The 10,874-nt window shown below is 45.4% G+C and overlaps 2 pseudogenes; one reads left to right on the top strand and one right to left on the bottom strand.

The window, feature by feature from the left end:
- Positions 1-428: 428 nt before the first annotated feature.
- On the bottom strand, positions 429-5,618 carry LOC129629775 (immunoglobulin lambda variable 5-39-like; annotated as a pseudogene).
- Positions 5,619-6,407: 789 nt separating this feature from the next.
- On the top strand, positions 6,408-8,116 carry LOC129629774 (adenylosuccinate synthetase isozyme 2-like; annotated as a pseudogene).
- Positions 8,117-10,874: the final 2,758 nt, after the last annotated feature.

Below are 10,874 nucleotides of genomic sequence, written 5' to 3'. Positions count from 1 at the left end.
TGGTCATAACTTTTCTTCCAAGGAGTAAGCGTCTTTTTATTCATGTTTTATTCCCTGGTAAATGAGCTATTTATTAAAATTCACATGATTATTTTATTTTCTCTATACATGCTGGAGAGAGTCAACTCATATCAGAGAAATATTTGTCTTGAATCTGTTTCCTATTATGAAAATATTTGCTGATACAGTTGGATTAAAGGGGGATTTTATATCTATTAAACTCTTTAATTGAAGAGAAATATTTAAAAACATGGAAAAGAAGTTAATAGGGAGGTAAAAACAAAATATCAGTTTCCATATATGTCACTAGACAACATTGAAAAATGAGAAACTGCAGCAAAATAAGAAAGAAATAATTGAAACAATGCAAAGTTTATTGAAGCAAGTTCATTTCTGTTGTGTGATGGTCACTGCTCTTCGCTTAGACATCAGATCACCTCCAGGACGAGACAGAGGAGCAGGAACTGAGAGGCAAGCATGTACTCTGAGCTGAGAGCTGTCATGTCCCCTGGGGGCCCAGGTGCAGGACGTCACCCTCCAATGAGGACCCTGCTGCCCACATGGACAAAGCCAACTGAGGAGGTGCCAGCCTGCCTGGCCAGGACCCTGCGCTCTCAGGACCAGGCCCACAGCGCCCCCTGCTGGACTCAGGCCTCCTCCTCCCCCACTTCACACCACAGCCTCCTGCAAGGGCTTTCTCACACTTGCAGCTGGGTCTCCCTGATGTCACCGCCCAGGGCAGAAGAATGAGTCCCCTCCGTGTAGTTTGTGGTTGGTCAGCGATCTCTCCAGGTCACTAATGACCTGCAGACTCAGGGAATGCTGATGTAATTTCGGATTCTCTGTTGTCTCAGTTTGCACTGCCTGGCTCCTGCGGTCACTACCAGAGCACAACAACCACGAAACAAGTTCAAGGCTTCAAAGTCCCAGAGTGTCCATGGGTTATACCTGATCGTGACTCTGTCGTGATTCTCCCAGGTTGAAACGTGGTTGATGTGTCTGCAGGGTCTCCCGGAGTTGTCCCAGCCCTAATTGCACAGCTCTCTTCTTATTTCTGTCTTTGCAGAGAGAATATGACATTCTGGGGGGAAACATGTCGTTTTCCTGATTACTTCCAAGATCCTGACAGCATTTATTTCTGACTCCAATGTATATATATAAGGTGTTTTCAGTTTGGTTTCATAGCCTTTCTGTATAAAAGGCTTGATGTAAGAGACTGTGGCTATAAATGGGAATCTCATCCTTTCTAGGGTTTCCTCCTCCATTGCTGGACTTAGAAACCCTTATGACCTGTTACCTGGCCCTCAGTGGATACAGTGCAAGTTCACGTGTAAGACTCCGTAGATTTAATAGTAGTGGTTTTACATTGTCTGTGTTGAAAAGAGTGATATTTATCCAATATCATCTCAAATAAAGAACCAGGGAGCAAAAGTGGTAGAGGCCATGAAGGAAAAGAGGAGAAAATGAGCAAGTGATGAATCTGAGAGCCACGTGTTAATGGGGAGGGTCTTCTAGTACCTGGAGATGAGGGGCTTCTCAGGGAACACTCCCCAGAGAAAGGGAGGCACCCAGCTTCCCTAAGTGTCCGGGTCCAGGGCAGAGTACAAAGCCTGGAGCAGGAGCAGGACATGCAGGGGGCGGGAGAGGCCTCCCCCCTTCAGGTCTCCAGGCACAGATGTTGGGCTTCTGCTTCTTCATCATCCTGCCAAGTACCTGTGATGGGCCCTGTGTATCTGGGTGCAGCAGGATTCTGTTTGTATTTGGAGACCAGAGAGAAAAGGAGTTATAATCAATGACCCCATAAAGATGGACCAGGATGAGTCTCAAGTTAGGTTCTGGTTGATCACACACGGATGATCAGGAAGCATTTCAGCAGTATCAGGAACTATTTTTGTTTAGTTTTGCTTTCCCCTGAGATTTCATATAAACTGAATGGATAGTTGGAAGTAGATTCATCATGAAACAGAAGGTTTTCAAGTGTAGTAGGTACCTATGCAAGGTGTGTTGCCGGGGTCCAGCCCCAGCAGGATGCAAGGGTTCCCTCAGGATGACGGCGTCAGCGAATAGGGAAAGTAAAGAGGGGAGAGAAAGAGGCTTGATCTTCCTTGGTTTACACAGAAAGCCAATAAAGTTCCTGACACGGAACTTGCTCTGTTCACGGAGGCGGCAGGTGCCCTCTCGGTGGGGTGAGGACGCAGGACGCCCTCTCCCCAGCAAAGACGCAGGGCACCTTCCCAATCGGATCTTAGAAGCCCAGGCAAAAAAGTGAACAGAGAGCCCCTGTGCTTCAAGTAGTCATCCTGAAAGAAGAACAGAGAGAAAAAAGAAGAGAAAAGGAAAAAAAGAATGACACGGGGAGACCAAGCTCTGATGAAGCCGGGTCTGCAGCTTTATTTTCAAAAGGAGCTTTTATACCCTGAGTTACCCATTTCCAGAAGTGAAAGATATAGAGTCATGCAGAGTCAGCTCAACACTACATCAGTTTGACCTTCATCGGGACCAGGATGTTTTTTGCATAACTTTTCATTTACAAGGGTCTTTGTGTTATGCACATTATCTTCTGGCCCGCAGGCCTATTGACATTTTATGACCTTTTTCTGATAAAGGTTGGTCAACCAGAAAACTTGCTTTCCCTTAAACTGTTTCTTCTTTATTTTTCCAATCTGTGTCTCCCTCAGAAAGTATTAAATAAAGTTGCATTCTTATGGAGCAAAGGTGCAGTGGGTTCCAACAAAGAAAGAACTTATTAACTCAAGGGTCCTATGTTGCTAAGGCCAAGGCTACTGCTTGTTTTTCTTGTATACCAACTATTTTTGCTAATGCACTCCCAGGCACACTTTGCGTAAAGGACAAGGAAACTCGGTAGCAAACACTGGCTCAACAATGCAGTATTATTCTAATACAGCTTTTTTTTTTATCACTTGAAGGTTATGCTTGGGGTGTTGTGAACAATCATGTGCGTTAGTTGCAAGAGTGTGGATAAACCTGCCAAGCAAGCTAAAATATTAACAGAGGGGTTAAAGTAAAAATGCTCCTTTCAAGCCCAGGAGGTTTATTAACTAGAGCCCTAACTTGATTTTCTTCAGAGAAAGGTGGTCGGGGATAGCCCCCTGTAAATGTCAGAAGAGTTGGTGAAAGGCATAATGTAATAAACAGTAGACAGACAGATTTTAGTTTCGGGGTAGATGCTCGAGCAGGTCCAGGGAATCCCTCGAGTCCTGTTCTGCCTTTGCCTGTCAGGTCCTCTCCACATGACCTTTGTCATGGGTGGGATCTCCCGTGGTGGCTCCTGGCAGTGTGTGAAACTTGAAAATTCTCCAAGAAGAAGACGGACAGGCTAAGTTTCTTGTCCCACTTTCCCAGCTGCCTGTTCCCTGACCTCCCTTCAGGACCAGGAAGGACGGAGCCCAGTGCCACGGGTGCAGGTCTGCAGGCCCAGGAGGCCCAGGGCACGGAGGCCACAGACCCATCTTCCTGCACCCCCACCACAGTGAGGCCTCGGGCCCTGATGGTCCAGGCCTCTGCAACAGGAGGACCATGAGTGACTGTCCAATTTGATTTCAGAAAAGATAAAGAAATGAGACGTGGGACCTGAAAAAAATGTTTCTGCCGTTGATGTGCCGTCAGATAATTCATAGACAGAACCTGCGGCAGAAGGCCTATCTTGAGAGGCAGCCATGTCATCCTCTGCTGACCCCTCAGGACTCACCTTGTGTGAGGGCTCAGATCATTCTGAAGGAAGGAAAATTCCCATATCTTCTCCATCCAGTTACTAGGAGCCTGGAGGACCATGAGTTGTAGAAAATGCTGACCTGTTAGCAGCACTGTGGAAATGAGGAGGGAGCAGGGAGCAGGAGCCAGGGCTCCTGTCAGCGTCTGAGCTGTGGACCGGTCCCTGCAGCCCGGGACCCACACTCTGTGGGGCGAGAGGATGGAGATGAGGAGGAGCAGGGCTGCGCTGGGGTGTTTGTGCTGAAGACACAGTGCCGGAGTCCAGTGCCAGCAGCCAGGGGATTAAACTGAAGAGATGAGCAGTGTCGGCAAGAAACGAAGCAGCCTCTCAATTTTCTTGGACTGCGTATTTATTTCAAGCTTAAGATTCTCTTTTAAACTTTTACAAAAGCATTAGGTCAGAGGTTTGACATTTTCAGTTCCCACTGACCCAGATTTGTTGTCTCCATAAATCATTCTTGCTCCGCAAAAGGAGTTCTTGCCTCAGCGATTCTCTTATCTACTTCTTCTCATGTGTCCTTGTGAATACACTGTAACTCATGCTAATGTCTGGGCTGCATACCACATTCCTCAGTTGATTTCTTATCTTTCTAAGTCCTGTTTGCCCCTAGTATCCCAGGCTCACTATTTCTTAAAAAGGGCTTCTAGCTATTAATATCTCTAAAGTTCCTAATCTCTGTAAGCTATAGTAGAATATGCTAACATCACAACATTCCTTAAATCTTTAGCTTCTAACTATTTTAATTATTCCTAAGCCCTAAATTCAGCAAACTCCTTTGCCATAAACACCTTCCTCACAAATAGGCTTCAGATAGAAATCCCTCCCATGGCCTCAAGCTGCGGCCTACATGCTCACCCTGGAACACTCTTTTGTAAAAGTCCTTGAACAAATGTCAGTGATTAACTTTATGAATTATTCTCTGAGCACAGCTGCAGAAGGCTTTGTGCCTTCTCATGCTCCTCTCAAGAACTATAAACACCTTAATATTCCTTTCAGTCAACTCAGCCGAGGAGAGGAAAAAATAAGTCAGAATCACAAGGCCTAACTCCTTCATCCCGGGCCCGTGCCTGTGGGACAAGGAGAGGGAGTTGGGGCCATGCCTCCATTTTGTCAGTAATGCCTGATGCGGCTCCCGACACCACAGCACCTGCTCTGGGGAATTTACTCCAGGTGTTGAGGGAGGGGCAAGTGGGCTCTGTGGTCAGATATGTGGTTTCCTGGGATGCTTGCACTGTCTCGGGTCTCAGCACGATCCTGTGTGTCTCCTCCCTCCCTTCACAGAGATCTCTGTGCAGAGAAGCCTTCCTTGGAAATTGCTCTATGGAAACTTCTCGCTGAAACCAGGCTCAGAGCCAAAGTCCGAGGCCCAGGGGTTTTTGTCTCACTTCCTCGTCATCTGAGCCACTGTGGGAACCTACAGCACAGTAATCGTCAGCCTCGTCCTCCGGCTGCAGCCCAGAGATGAGAGGAGCCCTGCGCTGGATCCAAGGCATCTTTGGATCCAGAGAAGCGGCTGGGAACCCTGGAGCCCTGGGGCTTTTGGGAGTCTGAGTTGTAGGACTGGAGGTACCGGGGAAGACTCCCTGGCCTCTGCTGGTACCAGGTTATAGGCAAGCTGCCAATGTTGTAGCCACTGCTCATGGTGCAAGAGAGTCTGGCTGATGCTCCCAGAGACGCAGACAGGGAGGCTGACTGAGTCAGCACAGGCTGGGAGAGGGAACCTGCAGACACAGACACAGGGGAGATGGGGCAGGACCTGAAGGAAAGGGTCCCAAGTCTGTGCCCCAAGGGCTGATGCAGGCTGGGGACTGAGCCCTGGTGCCTGGGGCCCATCCCTACCTGTGCAGAGAGAGAGGAACGCCAGTAGGAGAGGAGTCCAGGCCATGGTGCTCACAGAACCCTGGTCCCCACAGTGGGCTGTGCTGCCCCAGGTCTCCTTTTCTCCCCAGACTCTGCCAGAGGAGGGGCGGCCATGCAAATGAGGGTCCACTCAGGGCCCGCCCAGCCCCACCCTTAACCCTGGTGCTGGAGCTCTGCTCACAGCCCAGACGGCAGGGGAAGGAGGGGCTTCCCCCTTGGGAGCCCAGGGCGGGAGCCCATGGAGGAAGCCCCTGCCGAGACTGATCCCTGCTCAGGGGACTCAGCAGCCAGAGAGGACACACTGCTGAGTCCCCGCAGAAGCACAGACCCCAACCCCAGCCCAGCTCCTGCAGTGAGTGGTGCTCCTTGAGCAGCTGTGCAAGGACCCCAAGGCAGTCCCACAGCGCTCCCTGCTGGTAACATGTGAAAAAGTTTTGCTGAAAAAAGGAGTGAAATTCAAAGTTCTCTAAGAAGGTACATTTGCTCTAGTAGAGAAAATAAGTAAACAGATGAAGATGCTTAGAAGAAACATAATATTTTGTCGTGGAATTATTCCACAAAAAGACATAATGGATCCTTATTTAGCGTAAATATCTAACAAACTTCTGTAGTTATATGCTTCCCATACATTAGATTTGTATTTCTTTAAGCATTGAAAAAGATGTAAAATTTGTGGTTCTCTGAGAAAGCAGTTAAAGTGTTTTACATACAACCCATAAATAAAGCACATAAGAGGGGAATTTATAGGACTTCCCTTGTTTTCCTGTGTTTAAGGATCTGCCTGTCGATGGAGGGGACATGGTTGCAGTGCCAGATGCAGGAAGCTCCCGCATTCTGCAGAGCAACTCACAGGAAAGCCGAACTGCTGAAGCTCCATCCCCCGGAGCTGGTGGCCTGCAGCAAGAGAATCCGCCCCAAAGAGAACCCAGTGCACTGCAGTGAAGAGCGGCCGTGCCACCCCGCAACCAGAGCCCAGGAGCAGTGAAGACCCCGCACAGCCATCAATCAACCAATAAAGTGTAAAAAACAACCAGACAACCAAACCAGTAGAAGGGGACATTGCAGACTACGGTCGTTAAACATTGACCCATGTCCTCTCAAAGAAATGGAAGATTAGAAAAGTAGAAAAATCCTAATATCTGGTTAAGACATTGACAGTGTTACCAAATGTTGTTTCTTTGAATATATAAGTTATATTTTATATTAAGACTCTCAAACATAAATTTACAGAGCAATCCCGTTCACATGCTCCCAGCCGCCCCCACCCCTTTCAGGCTCTTCTCGTGTCTCTGGGGCCTGGGTGTTTGCCAAGACCAACCTGGGGGCATACTCCTTGTCCAAGGTGACTGAGGCCACCCCAGGGAGCAGCCTGGGGGGAACCTGGAGACCCTGGTGCTTGGCGGGCAGTGGGACCACGAAGCCAAGAGGAAGGTGCTGGATCTGCTGGTGAGGACACCAACACTCTGTGCCACCGCCAGGGAGGAAGTAATGCTGCCTGAACAGCTGCAGATTCTGTGGAGGGTGACTTTTGTCTTTTACCCAGTGGAATCATTATCCAGTGGAACAACTCAGGCTCCCAGTGGAGCCTGAATGTTACTGCATTCATTGGAATTGATGTGGTAATTCATCTAGCTGGATTGTGTGAGGAAGCAGAAAAATATGTTCAAAAAGGGTTAGGGTTAGGGAAAGGTCTGGAAGGCTGGATAAGGCTTCCCATGCCTGACAGAGCTCATATTGCACTTGATTGTCATCAAACAGCTGATGGTATCCAGGAACAACAGAGAGGAGAACAAGCAGGAAAAAATTTGGGTACCACAAAAAGGGCATTCTCCCTGTTTGTTCTTCCCAAAAGTCCCAGGATATGCCATCTTATTTCTGACTTTGATGGCTTTTCTGAGAGGTTCCAAGCTCTGGCTAACCACTACAAATCTATATACCCCACATCGGAAATAGACATTGAAGATGAATTCCAAAAACTCAAGGGTTAAATGGAAAGGGTGAAACCAACTGCTAGATATATGGAGTTTATTTCCTATATTGAGCTTTCAAAGAAAGACCATCAAAGAAAATCTTGGTAGAGGGTGCAAATGTAGCACTGCTAGATACTGATTTTGAAAGTTATCCTTTCATAACCTCTTTGAACTGTACAGTTGGAGGTGTTTGTACTGGCTTGGGTATGCCCCCTTAAAATGTGGAGAAGTGTATGGAGTTGTGAAAGTTTATACAACTAGAGTTGGGATTGGTCCCTTTCCTACAAAGCAAGACAATGCAATTGGAGAATTATTACAAACAAGGGATAGAGAGTTTGGTGTAACGACAGGAAGGGAGAGAAGATGTGTCTGGTTGGACCTTGTTTTGATTAAATATGCTCATATGATTAATGGATTTACAGCACTGGTAGTCAAAAATTTTGATATTTTGGACATATTTATGGAAATCAGAGTTGAAGTTGCATACAAGTTAGATGGTGAGCTTATAACTCATTTCCCAGTAAACCAAAAACTCTTAAATAAATGGGCTTAAATGTAAGACAAGGACATTTAAGGAACATTTAAGGACTTTTAAGGAACTACCTATTAATGCCCAGAATTGTTCGATTTATTGAAGATGAAGTTCAACTTCCAGTTAAATAGATTTGCTTAGATAAATCCAGAGTCTATGATTCAACTCTTTTAAGGATTTCCAGTGATACAAAAAGCATTCCTGGAGAGGTAGGGAAAGGACTTTCTTAAATATTTCATTTATAATCTACGAATTCTGAGAATAAAGACACAGAAATGAGGTTTAGGCCCAACAGTCGCTTCCAGTCTTTCAAGTTGAATGGCTGGTGTGGAGATACATTTTGGCAAGATGCAGTGTCAGCTGCCTTAGCTGGCATGATTGCCAAATCATTTGTTGTTCCTCCTGCTATGGTGCCATATTTTCTTTTCATTTTAGTAATAATATAATCAATGTTGTTTGAAATCAGATAGAATGATCTCTGTTCATTTCCAAGGCACCATTCAATATCACAGTAATCCAAGTCTACACCTTAACCAGTAATGCTGAAGAAACTGAAGTTGAATGGTTCTATGAAGACCTAGAAGATCTTCTAGAGCTAACACCCAGAAAAGGTGTCCTTTTCAATATAGGGGACTGGAATGCAAAAGTAGGAAGTCAAGAAATACCTGAAGTAACAGGCAAATTTGGTCTTGGAGTACAGGATGAAGCAGGGAAAAGCCTAATAGAATTTTGCCAAGAGAACACACTGGTCATAGCAAACACCCTCTTCCAGCAACACAAGAGAAACCTTTACACATGGCCATCACCAGATGGCCAACACCAATATTCTTTGCAGCTAAAGATGGAGAAGCTCTATATAGTCAGCAAAAACAAGACCGGAAGCTGACTGTGGCTCAAATCATGAACTCCTTATTGCCAAATTCAGACTGAAATGGAAGAAAGTAGGGAAAACCACTAGACCATTCACTTATGACCTAAATCAAATCCCTTATGATTATACAGTGGAAGTGAGAAATAGAGTCAAGGGATTAGATCTGATAGAGTGCCTGAAGAACTATGGATGGATGTTTGTGACATTGTACAGGAGGCAGGGCTCAAGATCATCCCCAAGAAAAAGTAATGCAAAACGGCAAATGGTTGTCTGAGGAGGCCTTACAAATAGCTGTGAAAAGAAAGAAGCAAGAGGCAAATCAGAAAAGGAAAGATATATGCATTTGAATGCAGAGTTCCAAAGAATAGCAAGGAGAGATAAGAAAGCCTTCCTTGGGGATCAATGTAAAGAAATAGAGGAAAACAATAGAATGGGAAAGACTAGAGATCTCTTCAAGAAAATTAGAGATGCCAAGGGAACATTTCATCCAAACACGGGCACAATAAAGGACAGAAATGGTATGGACCTAACGGAAGCAGAAGATATTAACAAAGAGCTGTCAAGAATACACAGAAGAACTGTACAAAAAAGATCTTCACGATCCAGATAATCACAATGGTATGATGATTCACCTTGAGCCAGATCCTGGAATGTGAAGTCAAGTGGGCCTTAGGAAACTAGGGATTACTGAGGTGAAATGTGACCAAAACTAGGGTGTTCAGAGGTAAAATCCGACAGAAACTAAGGGTTCTGAATTAAAATCTGACAGAAAGTCGAGGGGGGCGGTGGTCTGAGGAAAATCAGACAGAAATTAGGTATCACTGAGATCAAATCTGGCAGAAACTAGAGGGTTCCAAGGTAGAACCTGAGAGAAACGAGGGTTTCCTGCGGTGATAACTGACAGAAACTATGAGCTTCTGAGGTAAAATCTGACAGAAATTAGGGGGTTGTGTGGTAAAAATCTGACAGGAAAAAAAAGGGTTCTGTGGTAAAATGTGACAGAAACTAGGCAGTTCTGAAGTGAAATTTGACAGAAACTAAGGGATACTGACATAAAATTTAACTATAGTCTTCTGAGGTAAAATCTGGTAGAAACTAGGGGATTCTGTGGTAAAATCTGACAGGAATTAGGTGCTTCTGGGGTAAAATCTGACATAAACTAGGGGCTTCTGGGGTAAAATCTGACAGAAACAAGGGGTTTCTGAGGGAAAATCTCACAGAAACTAGGGGGTTCTGAGGTAAAAACCTGACAGAAACTAGGGGGTTCTGAGGTAAAATTTGACAGAAATGAAGGGGTTCTGAGGTAATATCTAACAGAAACTTGGAATTTTGAGGTGAAATGTGGCAGAAAATAGGGGCTGCAGAGGTAAAATCTGTCAGAAACTAGGGGGTTTTGAGGTAAAACCTGACAGAAGATACCAGCTCCTGAGGTAAAATCTGTGAGAAAGTAGGGGGGTTGTGAGGTAAGACTTGACAGAGACTAAGGGGTTCTGTGGTAAAATCTGAGAGAAACTAGGTTCTCCTTAGGTAAACCTGACAGAATATAACAGGTGTTGTGGTAAATCTGACATAAACTAGGGGCTTCTGACATAAAATCTGACAAAAACTCGGGGGTTCTGAGGTAAAATCTGACAGAATTACATGCTCCAGAGGTAAAATCTGATAGAAACTAGATGATACTGAGGTATAGTGTGAGAGAAACTAGGGACTGTTTTGGTAAAATGTGACAGAAACTAGGGGGTTCTTAGGTAAAATCTAACAGAAATCAGAGGCTATGGAGGTAACATGTTACAGAAACTGGAGGCTTCTGAGGTAAAAACTGACAGAAACCAGGGGGTACTAAGGTAAAATGTGACAGAATTTAGAGGCTTCTGATGGAAAATCTGAACAGAAGCTAGGGGCTTCTAG

This window comes from Bubalus kerabau, chromosome 16 (assembly GCF_029407905.1).
Source record: "Bubalus kerabau isolate K-KA32 ecotype Philippines breed swamp buffalo chromosome 16, PCC_UOA_SB_1v2, whole genome shotgun sequence".
NCBI lineage: Eukaryota > Metazoa > Chordata > Mammalia > Artiodactyla > Bovidae > Bubalus > Bubalus kerabau.
Note: the sequence above shows the minus strand (reverse complement) of the source record. Positions and strands in the feature narration are given on the sequence as shown.